The following is a 12057-nucleotide window of genomic DNA, read 5'->3' on the forward strand; positions in this document are numbered from 1 at the left end:
GAAAGAGAAAGAGAGAGAGGGAGAGAAAGAGAAAGACACACAGAGAGAGAGAAAGAGAGAGAAAGAGAAAGAGAGAGAGAGAGAGAGAGAGAGAGAGAGAGAATTTGTGATGAGCCCCTCATCTCCGAAACCTCTAATTCGAGAGTGGGGAGGGGGCTTGGCAGCGGCCCCCCTGGTGTTGTTGTGTTGTTGTCCTTTGAGGGACAGGCAGCCTGCCATGGCTTTTAGCCCCAACAGCTGATGGGATGGCTCTGTACTTCACGCCCTGCCAGGCAATCAAGAGACGCCAGAGTCTCTTGTGGCGCTTGGCACCCCCACCCCACCCCTCCCAGCCCCCGTTTTGGGAGAAACCAGCTTTGGCCTTCAAAAGTAACAAACCTGGAGCCGACCACAAATCCTGGCTTGTGGGGAATCACACCCTTTTTGGCTCCAGCAGAGGCCTCCATTCTCTGAAATCCCTTGGCCTCCAGAAGTTGTGGTTTTTAAGAAGGGTGAAATGGTGTTTCCTGCTTGGGCAGAGGGCTGGACTAGAAGACCTTCAAGGTCCCTTCCAACTCTCTTATTCCGTAATTCTGACAGGGGGCTGGACTAGAAGACCTTCGGGGTCCCCTCCAACTCTCTTATTCTGTAATTCTGACAGGGGGCTGGACTAGAAGACCTTCGGGGTCCCTTCCAACTCTCTTATTCTGTAATTCTGACAGAGGGCTGGACTAGAAGACCTCCGGGGTCCCTTCCAACTCTCTTATTCTGTAATTCTGACAGGGGGCTGGACTAGAAGACCTTCGGGGTCCCCTCCAACTCTCTTATTCCGTAATTCTGACGGGGGGCTGGACTAGAAGACCTTCGGGGTCCCTTCCAACTCTCTTATTCTGTAATTCTGACAGGGGGCTGGACTAGAAGCCCTCCGGGGTCCCTTCCAACTCTCTTATTCTGTAATTCTGACAGGGGGCTGGACTAGAAGCCCTCCGGGGTCCCTTCCAACTCTCTTATTCTGTAATTCTGACAGGGGGCTGGACTAGAAGACCTTCGGGGTCCCTTCCAACTCTCTTATTCTGTAATTCTGACAGGGGGCTGGACTAGAAGACCTCCGGGGTCCCTTCCAACTCTCTTATTCTGTTATTCTGCTATTTTTTGCTGCTGGCCTCCAGGCATTGGTTAGGTTTCCCCCCCCCCCGCACCCCAAAATCTGTTAGCCACCCTCATTGCCTGTGATTCAACGCAAAATAAAGATTTAAACCCACAACTGCACACCTCCCTCAGCCTTCAAACCGGAGCAAACGGGATTATTTATTTTTTTATTTTATTGTTTCCTAAGGGATGCTTCTTCTATCTGTGCTTCGTCTCCCGAACTTCAGTTTAAATTTTAGCTGCATCGCGTGGAAGGTCGGTACTTCCCTTGGCAACCAACTTTTTAATGATTTTTTAATCGGATGATACAGTTGGGCTTTTAGTGATCCTTCTCCCCCCCCCCCCAAAAAAAAGAACTTAACCCAAGTTTGCATTAACTGTCCAGCCCATACGGTAAATATTTTAGGTTTAAGATGCACATTGAATGTGATGCTAATTGGCGAGGTATTAAAACAGGCAACCTCGTTTTTATTGGATGTCCAGAGAGTCTATTTACCCATCCAGGGATTTGGATAAACAGAATAAAATTGTTCAAAAAGGTTAATTAATAAAATAATACACCAGAATAATATATTATCCCTTGCAGGCTGCCCAGTTGGCAAGGGCCCCTCTCTTGAAATTTTGCGTGCCCTTCAAAAGTTTGATTTGTGTGCCAAGCCCAAGGTTGCCAGGGGTTGTTTGTTCTAAAAATCGTTCCCAGCCTTCAGAAATTGCCCGCCGAGACCATCAAGGCTTGTGTGTGAAGCACCACCCTTGAGGACTAGCAGCTTAGCTGAATTTTAACTGAAACGAACCGAGGAGAGACGCAGCCTAAGAACGAAGGAGAAAATTCCTGACAGTGAGAACAATTAAGCAGTGGAACGGCTTGCCACCAGGAAGTTGTGGGTGCTCCATCCCTGGAGGTTTATAAGGTGTGACTGGAAGGCCATTTGGTTGAGATGGGATCTCCTGCTTGAGCAGGGGGTTGGACTAGAGGACCTCTGAGGTCCCTTACAGTCCCATGATTCTGGAAGGAAGGAAGGAAGGAAGGAAGGAAGGAAGGAAGGAAGGAAGGAAGGAAGGAAGGAAGGAAGGAAATGGATGGAAAGCAATCAAGGAGAGAAGCAATCTGGAATTAAGGAGAAATTTCTTGACATTGAGGACAATTAACCAGTGGAACTGCTTGCCACCAGAAGCTGTGGGTTCTTCATCACTAGAGGGTTTTGAAAAGGGATTGGAGGGCCATTTGTCTGGGACACAAGGTTTAGAGTTAGGTTTAGATACAAGATCTCCTGCCTTGGGGAAGGGGTTGGACTAGATGGCCTCCAAGGTCCCTTCCAACTCTCTTATTCTGTTTTGAAAGTTGCTCCAGGATTAAAACAGTCTTGATTTCACCTTCCATGTGGTCCTTCCACGGCTGTTTCTTTCTTTCTTTCTTTCTTTCTTTCTTTCTTTCTTTCTTTCTTTCTTTCTTTCTTTCTTTCTTTCTTTCTTTCTTTCTTTCTTTCTTTCTTTCTTTCTTTCTTTCTCCCAAAGAAAGTTGGTCCATAATCTTGCCCCATTCTCTGTCCCCTGGCCAAAGGGACATCTCTGCTCTTCCATTTCTACTGAGTCAAGAAAAAAGAGGCTTTATCCAAAATGGGAAAAAGCTGCGGATATTTTTGGGGGCTCTGGAGTGGGGTGTTGAATGAAGGCAAGACAAACTTAACCCAAGTGGCAACATTGCAATATTTAATTTATGGGCCACATCGAGCCAAACAGGAGCCCCTACAAAAAATAATGAAAGTGGGAAGGGATCCTCAGAGGTCTTCTAGTCCAGCCCCCTGCTCAAGCAGGAGACCCTCTGCCATTTCAGACAAAAGGTTGTCCAATCTCTTCTTATAAACCTCCGGTGATGGAGCACCCACAAGGTCTTGTGGCAAGCTGTTCCACTGGTTAATTGTTCTCACCGTCAGGAATTTTTTCCCCTTAATTCTAGGTTGCGTCTCTCCTTAAATCCACCCATTGCTTCTCATCCTGCCTTCAGGTGCTTTGGAGAATAATTTGAACCCCCTCCCTCTTCTTTGGGGCAGCCCCTCAAATATTGGATGACTGCTATTATGCCTTCAAGCCTCCTTTCCTCCCACTTTTTTTCTTTCTTTCTTTCCTTCCTTTTTCTCTCTCCCTTTCTTCCTTTCTTCTCTTATTTCTCATCTTTCATTCTATTTTCTTTCTCCCTCCCTCCATCTTTTCTTTCTCTCTCTCTCCCTCTTTCCTCCCTCCATCTCTCCCTCCTTCCCTTCTCCTTCTCCTCTTTCTTTCTTTCTTTCCTCTCTCTCTTTTTCTTTTTCTTCCATTCTTTCAGCTGATTTGAGATTGAGATTTATTAGATTTATATGGAGAATAGCTTGACTCCCTCTTCTTTGGGGCAGCCCCTCAAATATTGGATGACTGCAATCATGCCTTCAAGCCTCCCTTCCTCCCTCTTTCTTTCTTTCTTTCTTTCTTTCTTTCTTTCTTTCTTTCCTTTTTCTCTCTCCCTCCCTCCCTTTCTCTTCTTTCTTTCTATCTTCTTTTTTCCTCCCTCCATCTTTTCTTTCTCTCTCTCTCCCTCTTTCCTTCCTCTCCCCATCTCTCCATCCTTCCCTTCTTCTTCTCCTTCTCCCTCCCTCCCTCTTTCTTTCTTTCTTTCTTTCTTTCTTTCTTTCTTTCTTTCTTTCCCCTCTTTCTCTTTTTCTTCCATTCTTTCAGCTGCTTTGGAGAATAGCTTGACTCCCTCTTCTTTGGGGCAGCTCCTCAAATATTGGAAGACTGCTATCATGTCTCCCCTAGTCCTTATTTTCATTAGACATACCCAATTCCTGCACTCGTTCTTCATATGTTTTATCCTCCAGCCCCCGAAGTATCTTTTTGGCTCTTCTCTGCTCACTCTTTCCAGAGTTTCAATATCTTTTTTTTTTATTATATTGCGATAAGAGGGTCAAGTCAGTTCTCTGGAAAGAGCCCCCCCACCCTTTTAACAGAGTGCCCTGGGGAATGCATGCCTTTGCCCGTCAGTTATTGCGTTATCAAAATCTCTGGCACCAGACTGGTTTTTGCAGCCAAATGAAATTATTTCTCCATTCAGGTGCGTAGTGAAAAAAATCCACTTTTTTTTTTTTTTGCAAATCTAGTATATTCCCAAAAAATTGGAAGTTTACATGATTTATCCCATCCCCTGGATAATGTGCCCTGCGTTTTTTTTTTTCCCTCCTCCTCCTTCTAAGGAGTTCTGTTTATTTTTCCATTCTCTGGGATCATCTGACGTGCATTTTATTTAGGGAAAAGTTTGAAGGCCCAACATTTAATCAGGAGGGTGGATTTGGTTTGGTCTCTGCAAAAGGGGATCAATGGAAGTGAGCAAATTTTTGGGGAGGGGTCATCCATGAACACCGTGGTACTTTTGCAAAGTTTGAATTTTAGAAGGAGGTGGCTGAAAACAGGAAGACAAATTTAAGCTCTGCATGCCAAATTAACAGCTACCTTCGCTCTACCCACATTCAAACCTCTCCGGATGGTTTTTAATAAACCCGCTGAAAAGAAATTAAGAAGAAAAATACAATTTAAATACAACTTTGAACCCTAAATTAATTTTAATATTTGAATATGACTGTTTTCTGTGGTTTATTTTAATATTTGAATATGACTGTTTTCTGTGGTTTATACATTAATTACATGTTATACCGCCTGGGGGGGGGGGGAGACCTCGCTGCCGGAGAGATGGGTGCTTAAGAAATAGGAAATAAAAATAGTCATATCAAGTCAAACTTGAATCAGAGTCATATTACAAAATAGGCAGCAGCCTAGGTGATCCCCAAAGGAAAAAAAAATATTGTTCTAGAGCATTTGAGCGTGACAGAAAATGGGAAATGTAAATTCTGTGTGCCAGATTGATAGCTATAAATACGGTTGAAATAAAGCTTTGAAGCTTAAATTAATTTGGGCCCAAATTAAATTATATATACAGGTAGTCTTTTACTTACAGCCACAACTTAGTCCCAAATTTCTTTTGCTTATCAAGACAGTTAAGTGAATTTTGTTCACAGTTAAGCGAAATTTCTGGCCACGGCTGTTAAGTGAAAAATTCTGTTGTTAGTTAGTAACATGGATGTTAAGTGATTCTGCGTTTCCCCCTAAAAGCCATGTTAATTATATGTAATATTGATATTATATATTACTATCATATATATAATATTTTATTTTAAAAAATTAGCATGGCATGTAGAGGTCTTTTGCATAGTAATAATAATAAGAATAGTTCAGAGTTTTTGGCAATCACTGCCATCATCTAGAGTTTTTCTGCATAATAATAATAATAATACTCATCATTCTTCATCACTATTTGCCATCATCTAGAGCAGTGTTTCTCAACCTTGGCAACTTGAAGATGTCCGGACTTCAACTCCCAGAATTCCCCAGCCAGCATTCGCTGGCTGGGGAATTCTGGGAGTTAAAGTCCGGACATCTTCAAGTTGCCAAGGTTGAGAAACACTGATCTAGAGTTTTTCTGCATAATAATAATAATACTCATCATTCTTCATCAATATTTGCTTTCAAATGACAGTTACTAGCAGGAATTATACCAGCAATGTTTTTTTTAATTATTAAAAATAGGTAAGATATTTGATCCACGGATAAAATTAAAAAAAACAGGATGTTTTTCACTTCGACATAGGAAACAATGTCATCCCTCCCCCCCCCCCCTCCCGGCCTCCCTTTTTCGGCTTGTTTAAGTGGCCAAAGTGCACATAATTACGGTAAATTGGCTTATCTGGAGGTTTACGGTTAAGAATGGAAGGGAAAGCTTTTTATTGAAGCCGGAGTTTGCAAAAACCCATTTTGTTATTTTTGCTCAACTCCACGATTCCACCCTTTGAAGCTTCAGGCAAATGACGCGTCCTCGTTTAAGCGTCCTTCACGAGACCTTAATTTAAGAGTTGGAATTATATGCCAGCCAAGATCTCAGATCTCTTTGCTGGATTACTTGCAAAGAAATATGAAAAGTGACTTGATTGGATCGAAAAAGTCCGTAACAAGATTTCCTCTTGCTCGCTGGGGCCCCCTCTGGCTGGCGTAGGAATTGTTCCTCTGGTCCCGTTGGAAGCCCTTCCATTCTAACACTTAAACGGGTCCCATGAGAAGGGAAAGTCCAGGGACCAGGAAGGGAGAGGGGATGAAAAAAAAAGCAGGAGACCACGAGTTCTAGTCCTGCCTGAACCATGAAAGTCAGCTGGGTGACTTTGGGCCAATCACCAGGCGATGGTGAGTTCTAGTCCTGCCTTAGGTGTGAAAATCATGTTTGGGCCAATCACCAGGAGACTGTGAGTACTAGTCCCGCCTTAGTCAGGAAAGCCAGCTGAGTGACTTTGGGCCAATCACCAGGAGACGGGGAGTTCTAGTCCGACCTTAGTCAGGAAAGCCAGCTGAGTGACTTTGGGCCAATCACCAGGAGAGGGGGAGTTCTACTCCCGCCTTAGTCAGGAAAGCCAGCTGGGTGACTTTGGGCCAATCACCAGGAGACGGGGAGTTCTAGTCCCGCCTTAGTCAGGAAAGCCAGCTGGGTGACTTTGGGCCAATCACCAGGAGATGGGGAGTTCTAGTCCGACCTTAGTCAGGAAAGCCAGCTGAGTGACTTTGGGCCAATCACCAGGAGATGGTGAGTTCTAGTCCCGCTTTAGTCAGGAAAGCCAGCTGGGTGACTTTGGGCCAATCACCAGGAGCTGGGGAGTTCTAGTCCCGCCTTAGTCAGGAAAGCCAGCTGGGTGATTTTGGGCCAACCACCAGGAGACGGGGAGTTCTAGTCCCGCCTTAGTCAGGAAAGCCAGCTGGGTGACTTTGGGCCAATCACCAGGAGGCGGGGAGTTCTAGTCCCGCCTTAGTCAGGAAAGCCAGCTGGGTGACTTTGGGCCAACCACCAGGAGACGGGGAGTTCTAGTCCCGCCTTAGTCAGGAAAGCCAGCTGAGTGACTTTGGGCCAATCACCAGGAGGCGGGGAGTTCTAGTCCCGCCTTAGTCAGGAAAGCCAGCTGGGTGACTTTGGGCCAATCACCAGGAGACGGGGAGTTCTAGTCCCGCCTTAGTCAGGAAAGCCAGCTGGGTGACTTTGGGCCAATCACCAGGAGACGGGGAGTTCTAGTCCCGCCTTAGTCAGGAAAGCCAGCTGGGTGACTTTGGGCCAATCACCAGGAGGCGGGGAGTTCTAGTCCCGCCTTAGTCAGGAAAGCCAGCTGAGTGACTTTGGGCCAATCACCAGGAGGTGGGGAGTTCTAGTCCTGCCTTAGTCAGGAAAGCCGGTTGGATGAATTTGGGCCAATCACCTGGAGACGGGGAGTTCTAGTCCCGCCTTAGTCAGGAAAGCCAGCTGGGTAATTTTGGGCCAGTCCCTCACTCTCTCTCCCCAATCTACCTCACAGGGTTGTTGTGTTTTTTTTTGGGGGGGGAAGAGAAGAGAACGTTCTATTGGATATATTTCCTGCCTTGAGTTATTTGTAAAAAAAACAACAATAAGGGCAGCATACAAATTACATGAACAGAAAATGCCATCCTTGCAAAGGAGAATCCCGCGTCAGCTGGGGATTTCGAGGGACAGGCAGAGACTCAAGACTTCTGAGTTCTGCAATTTAAGCTGGACACAGACAGTGACTGGGCAAACTTCCTGGCACCGAGAAAGAAAGAGATAATATTTCTGTCTCCCTTTCTCTGGGACATTTTTTTCCCCTCCCAAACCCTCCTCTAGCTACCGGTGGTGGGATTTCCTGGTGGTGCCACATCCGAGGCTTAACGGGGGCCCAAGTGTGTTTCGTTGCCTGAGATCAAACAAGGGCAGAGAGCGAAGACGGATACCGAGAAAACGCAGGCGAGATTTCTTGAGTCACCCTGGCTGATGATTTCCTGTAGCCCTGCAGTGAGGAAGGCTAAAATTCAAAGTTTGAACCAATGGGTCTCATCATTTAAAGCAGTGTTTCTCAACCTTGGCAACTTGAAGATGTCTGGACTTCAACTCCCAGAATTCCCCAGCCAGCGAATGCATTCGCTGGCTGGGGAATTCTGGGAGTTGAAGTCCAGACATCTTCAAGTTGCCAAGGTTGAGAAACACTGCTTTAGAGTTTTTCTGAGTAATAATACCCATCGCTCTTTGTCAATATTTGCTTTCAAACGACAGTCGATTTAGGAATCATTTGCTGTATTTTTATTTATTTTTTTGCAATTATAAAAAAGGAGCAGGTATTTTATCTACGGGTAAAATAAAAATGGAAAAAGCAGGCCGTTTTATCTCCCCACACCCCATTTTGGTATTATGAAATTACAAGCTGGCTTTCCCCCCGCTTCGGCTTGTTTTCATGACCAAAAAGCACGGAATAACGTTAAGTCGGCTTATCTGGAGTTTTAAGAATGGACGGGTAGATTTTTGGGGAGCCCAAAGTCAGATGCCATTTTGCATTCTTTCATCCAAGAAATGGAGGTTCCATTTAGAGACATTTCCTTCATTAGGGACCCGACGGGGAGAAACAGAAGGCGGAGGGGGAAAGGGGGAAACAGCCACTTTGAGACCAGCGGTTGAATACAGAGGGGCATTTAGGGGGAAATCAGAATAAGTAGGTTCTCCTAGCTATCTGTGCCTGCCTATCAATGGGGTTAATATCAACCCATCCACAGATACAGAGAGAAGAGAGAGACAGGAAGATAAAGAGAGAGAGAGAGAGAGAGAGAGACAGACAGACAGACAGACAGACAAACAGATAAGAAATGAGGGAAGAGACAGACAGAGGGAAAGAGATGATAGAGAGCACGATGGATGGATGGATGATTTGATAGATTATTTATTTAGTGTATGGCATCTACAGACATCATACAACCCTAATAAACACCATTCATACACACAAACACAGATGGATGATAGAAGATAGATGATACAAACACACACACACACACACATACCCCTACCTCCATATTTTAGATCTATCTATCTATCATCTATCTATCATCTATCTATCATCTATCATCTATCTATCTATCTATCTATCTATCTATCTATCTATCTATCTATCTATCTATCTATCTATCTATCTATCTATCTATGATCTATTAATATATACCTTTCATATGTATGTATGTATGTATGTATGTATGTATGTATGTATGTATGTATGTATGTATGTATATATATTTTATCGGTTTATTTTTTTTTATTCACACTTTTTTTTCTTTCTTGTGTTTTGTCCTACACTCCCTTCCCATTAATTGTAAGCCGCCCTGAGTCCCCTCAGGGAAAAGGGCGGCCTATAAATTTAAATAAAATGAAATGAAAATGTATGTATATTATATGTGTGTGTGTGTGTGTGTGTGTGTGTGGTATTTGTGCTGATAAATAATATATATATATATATATATATATATATATATATATATATATATATATATATATATGTATGTATGTATGTATATTATATGTGTGTGTGTGTGTGTGTGTGTGTGTGTGTGTGTGGTATTTGTGCTGATAAATTATATATATATATGCCCATATTTGGGCATACCGGGGGTTGTAAAAGAAATCTAATATATATATGTTATATATGCATATATAATATGTATGTACGTGTATGTATATATATTGGTATCATACAGACACACACACACACACCTACACACATATATACATATGTATGATATCATATGTTATATAATATAACATATATAACATATATAATATACATATGTAAATATGTGTGCGTAGGTGTGTGTGTTATATAACATATATAATAGTTATATATGTGTGTGTGTGTGTATGTATATTATATAAATATAGATAGAGAACCTATATACCTTATCTGCTACATATTCATATAGCCATATATGTACACACACTTAGGAAGAACTCTTCCATTTGCTAAGAGGCTGAATCCAGGAGGATCTCTTAGGATGACTTAAAATGCAGGGAGAGATTCTCCCTATATTCTCCCTCTTATATATATATATATATATATGGAGAATCTCTCTCTGCAGTATTTTTAAGTCATCCCAGGAGTTCCTCCTGAATTCAGCCTCTCGGCAAATCTGGGGGAAATCTGCTCCCTGAATCACCCGTTTATTTTTAACCGCCTATTTTCTCCGAAACGCCTGGCCGGAGCCCGAGAAGCTCCGGAGAGTTTTCATCTGGGCTGAAAATAAGATTAAAAAAATAAACCCCTCTTTTTTCTGTTCTTCCCCCTCCCCCAGATCGCCCCCTCCTCTTCCAAAGCGGCTGCCCCCCCCAACACCCCCAAAAGGCGACCCCCCCCCACAGGGGACTCCGGCGCCAGTCCCTACTGGGGGCGCCCCTCCCCCTCCCTCCCTTCCCCCCTTCTGCCCGGCAGGGGAGGGGAAGTCGCGGGGGTTATTTTTAGACCTTCCCATCATCTGGCAACAATGAAGCGGTTGAGCGTCCCTAAGTAAACAAACAAGCCCGAAAGGGTCCGGATTCGGACGTGCAGCTTAGCCCGGCTCAAGGGGCAGGCGAGGACGCGGCCAGGTCCCCCTCTGCCATTGAGGGGGGGCGGAAGAAGCCAGGGGAAGGGGTGCTCCTCCTTTCCCCGGTTCCCCCTCTGCCATCAACCCCCCCCTCCAAAGACCCCCGGACAAGCTAGCCCTCTCCCCCCCCGCCCAGCCGCCCCCTCGGGCTGCCCCTCTTGCAAAAAGGGGCGCTTTCCAGAAACTCACGTTGCAAAGAGGGTCGCGCGCCCCCCACCCCACCCCAAAAAGTGTCTGCTCAGCCGGGGAAGGTTCCACACACCCCCTCCCCAAGTCCCTTTGTGGCATTACCTTAAGGGCTCCGCGTCCTCCAACGCCCTAGAGGCCATCCATCCGTGCTCCGGCCGCCCTTCCACGGCTGGCTCCCTCTTCCTCCTCACCCGGCGCCCCATACAAACGCGGGGTGAGGTTTCCAAGAAAGCCCGGTCGTTGCTCCGGCCTGCTTCGTTCTTGCGTCCCCATCCCCCGCTTCCTCTGCAAAAGCGGGGCGCGGGGTGCGGAGAGACCGTGTCCCGTCCTTGAAGACACGCGAATCCTGCGGGATGTCCCCACCACGCTGGGGGGGGGGGTCTCCGCAGCCTCTTCGTCCCGGGTGGATTTCCCGGCCGTCCTCCTTCGGGAGGGAAACTTCCCCCTTCCCCGCCTCTTCTCTCGTTCTCTCCCCGTTCCCACGACCCGCAAAGGCTCCGGTCTCTGGTCTCCGTCCGTCCGTCCGTCTCCAGGCGGCTCCCGACACGTCAACTCCCCCCCAATTCCCCAAATAAAACTCCAGCTCCTGATCCCGCGCCGGCCTTCTTCCTTCTTGCCCCGTTTCGCCCTCCTTGGGGATTCTTTGCACGTGAGAAGGCGCTGGAAGCCGCCTTCCTCCCAGGCGCAGATCAGGATTTCTGCTCACCCCTCGCCAAGGGCAAATCTCCCCCCCTGTCCCCCCCCCGCTCCGCTGCTTTCTTTCCGGGCGGCGGCTCCATTTGTTTGTCTGAACACGAATCAAAACTTTCTCTCTCCCCCCCCGTGTCAAACCTGCCTAATTCCAACCCCCCCCCTCTGCCATCCCATGCTTTGCAGCCCGGAGGGGGTCCTTTTTTTAAAAAGGGGGGGGGTAGAATTTATGGGGCATGGGGGGGGATGCATGTATAGGGTGCAGGGGGTGGGGAGTCGCCACCCCCCCCCGAGGAATCCGCCCGGATACCCGGATTCCTGTTATGTCACCGAATCGCAAATTAGTTCTCAGAATTCCGCGGAGGGAGGGGGGGCAGAGAGGGAGAAAAAGGGGAGGAGCGAATCGAACTCTGCAACATTGTATTCAGGCCGAGCCCTGACGTCACGGGAGGGAGAGCACCACGTGACACGCCAGGAGAGGAACGTACCACCGGCCGCGGGGGTGTCCGGCCCCGCTGGGGTAGCCACGCGCCCTCCGGACCCCGG

The 12057-nt window shown here is 46.4% G+C and overlaps 1 long non-coding RNA gene across 1 annotated transcript in view; it reads right to left on the reverse strand.

Moving 5' to 3' along the window:
* The window catches only part of LOC148043419 (uncharacterized), a 33241-nt gene extending 21697 nt beyond the window's left edge, over nucleotides 1–11544 (reverse strand). Inside the window, exon 1 of the long non-coding RNA XR_015697960.1 lies at nucleotides 10924–11544. This is a non-coding gene — a long non-coding RNA (uncharacterized LOC148043419). The remainder of the gene's footprint in view (nucleotides 1–10923) is intronic.
* Between the last annotated feature and the right edge of the window lie 513 nt (nucleotides 11545–12057).

Source organism: Thamnophis sirtalis, unplaced genomic scaffold, assembly GCF_051295495.1.
Source record: "Thamnophis sirtalis isolate CommonGarterSnake01/CBP01778 unplaced genomic scaffold, rThaSir2_p1.2 scaffold_11, whole genome shotgun sequence".
Classification (NCBI taxonomy): Eukaryota; Metazoa; Chordata; class Lepidosauria; order Squamata; family Natricidae; genus Thamnophis; species Thamnophis sirtalis.